Source organism: Acipenser ruthenus, chromosome 13, assembly GCF_902713425.1.
Source record: "Acipenser ruthenus chromosome 13, fAciRut3.2 maternal haplotype, whole genome shotgun sequence".
In the NCBI taxonomy this organism is placed as follows: domain Eukaryota; kingdom Metazoa; phylum Chordata; class Actinopteri; order Acipenseriformes; family Acipenseridae; genus Acipenser; species Acipenser ruthenus.
This window is the reverse complement of record NC_081201.1, coordinates 35,163,699-35,166,363: the sequence shown is the minus strand read 5'-3', so window position 1 is coordinate 35,166,363 and position 2,665 is coordinate 35,163,699. Positions and strand designations below refer to the sequence as shown.

The following is a 2,665-nucleotide window of genomic DNA, read 5'->3' as shown; positions in this document are numbered from 1 at the left end:
TTTAAAATATCTTAATAGATTATTCAATTTACCCTAATGAGTTTAATTAGCACAATGTGTCCCATAACACCTGTTTAGGTATGCCAGCATATTTTTGGGTTAAAAGAGTTTTTTTTACATGTGTATTTATTATTATTATTATTATTATTATTATTATTATTATTATTATTATTATTATTATTATTATTATTATTATTATTATTAGGAGCGATGTACATATTGTTAAATGAATTAATTAAAGGAATTAAAGAGGAAAGTCAGCCTAACTCCTCCCTTTGTGATTGCTATGATACTGGAGTGTGTTGTATTTAATTAACATGAAAGCTTGCCCTGCCATAATGTGCCTTTATGTTTGATCTTCTTTTTTCTTGTAAGATTGAAACACAGCTAAGATGGATCTTCTGTATTTTCCAGTATTTCAAGAAAATGCTTATGAAGATAAATGACAATGAAGCAAATGAATATGCTTTGTTTATCAGCCTTACCTACCGGTATTTATTTAAGATATAACGTATTGTATATGCTGTGTGTATTCAATAAGTGTAGCATGTTTAGCATTTTATACCCTGTATAATTTCAAACACAATTTTGAAAAATAATTCACTATAACCCCCTTTGACTTGCTTGGATCTCTTACTGTACAGTATTTTGCAATATAGATTAACATTGTCATTTTTTTTTTTTTTTTAACTATGTATTGTAATATTTTTGATCAGTGTGAATTATCATTGCAGAATAAATTATAAGCTTGTCAAAGTACAGTACAGTATAAATGTATGGAATACAGCTAGTGCATTATGTGTACAATGTGTACATGACCAGTAATTTGCTCAGCTTGACTCTGTACATTGTCAGCTCTTCTCATTTGTTATTTGTTGTTTCAGAAAAAAAGTTCTCGGTAATGTTTTCATCAAAGCCTCTTCCCTTGTGCGTCACAGCAGAGACAGTATGGAAATGTTCTGCGCGGCTTGTAAACCTGTCAAACAACACACACCTTGGAGCTGGATAATTCAACCAAACTGCTGTCTGTGGAGCGGTAAGGTACTCTAATTATGCAGACCCAGGATTGTTGAGTAATGGTGCTTTGCTCTGCTTTATGTGTCAATTCCCTGCAAACTACATTTCTTATCCTTGTGTATTAGTTGCAAACATCAAAGGCAGCTGTCTCAGTGTGGGAAACGCATACAACTGAACAAGACACGAGAAAGGTGAAAATTGAATCTCTTTAGTAGGGTTGAAAAATGGTGGCTTGCAAGTTTGCTTTGCTTTGTTTTACTCACCTTTGAATGTTTGTTTGTGAGAAAAAGGAGGCACGTATTGTGGGTATTGTAAAATTAGGATGAGCAAATCATTCATTTCTATTGAGAAAGTGGGGATTGTTACAATAGTACAAGATAAAATGTCTTATTATAAATTACATTGTTATTCAATTAGCTTCAATTAGTATATATTACAATTACGAATTATTAATAATGACTATGGCACACCACTAAAGTGATTACATAGCTTTATTGCCTGTAATAGTAGTGTACTATTAGAGCAAGAAGAAAAACAGTGGATGTATGTGTGTGTGTCTTATTATTATTATTATTATTATTATTATTATTATTATTATTATTATTATTATTAATATTAATAATAATAATAATGTATTACTGTCTGCATTCCAGTTGTCACACACTGACGCTGCAGTTTATAATTGTTGCTCTTTCTTTCTTCTGTAGAAAGCTCACCTTAGTGGATGCATCAAGAACAGGTGCTGCTGCTTATGAAGTGCCAGCAGTGTATTCATACTTCAATCGTTCATTGTTTCTTTACACAGTGAAAGAGAGTGTCTCTATAAGCACAGTCACTGCGTTGTTAGTTTTAGTACAGCCATTTAATGATTCTCAATTAAGTTGTGCATCGATGTGAAAAGCTTGGGCTTTGCTGCAAAAAGGCATGTGTGCCACAGCCCTCATGTTCACATTTTACTGAGATCCAAATTCACTGAATAATAATCTAGTGGTACAGCTGTGACTTTTAGTGCAACAATTGTGCAGTAATTCTACACGTACTATACCTTTTACCACTAAAAGCTCAAAAAATATCCATATATTCTGTAATGTGATATTTTATAATGCGATAACTTGTAATCAATATTTTATAATGTGATACTTTGTATTGTGATATTTTGTAACAATTGTCGCTCTGGATAAGGATGTCAGCTAATAAATAAATAAATAAATAAATAATGTTCTTTATTTTTCACTGCAGTACAGTAATTGCTTTGCAGGAGAGTGCCAAGCTATGCTGAAAATAACACATTTATAAAACAAATAAGTATTTTGCAAGAATGGAATAAAGTATAAGAACAGAAAACAGCTGTTAGTTCCAAAAAGACTCTCTTTTTTGGTTAACACTGATGCAGGCTTATAGTTGCTACTGGGGTTGTATTTTGGTGTGTGTGTGTGTGTGTGTGTGTGTGTGTGTGTGTGTGTGTGTGTGTGTGTGTGTGTGTGTGTGTGTGTGTGTGTGAGTCACAATGTAGATCTTTTAGGCGTAGCATTGTTATTCCAATAAAATAAAAAAATACCACAAAGCATAGTGGTTCCAATACTCTTCACTATACTGTCTGAGTTTTTAATTTGATAGCTTGACTGAAGTACCCCTTTCAAATGGAGAG

The 2,665-nt window shown here is 32.3% G+C and overlaps 1 long non-coding RNA gene across 2 annotated transcripts; it reads left to right on the top strand.

Moving 5' to 3' along the window:
- The first annotated feature begins 299 nt into the window (after positions 1–299).
- LOC117417811 (uncharacterized) lies at positions 300–2,202 on the top strand. 2 transcript variants are annotated; one of them, XR_004546764.2, is made up of 4 exons: positions 300–491; positions 885–1,036; positions 1,143–1,208; positions 1,725–2,202. It is a non-coding gene; the product is annotated as an uncharacterized LOC117417811 (long non-coding RNA). The 2 variants fall into 2 exon arrangements; XR_009306779.1 differs by having other exon boundaries at positions 885–1,208.
- Positions 2,203–2,665: the final 463 nt, after the last annotated feature.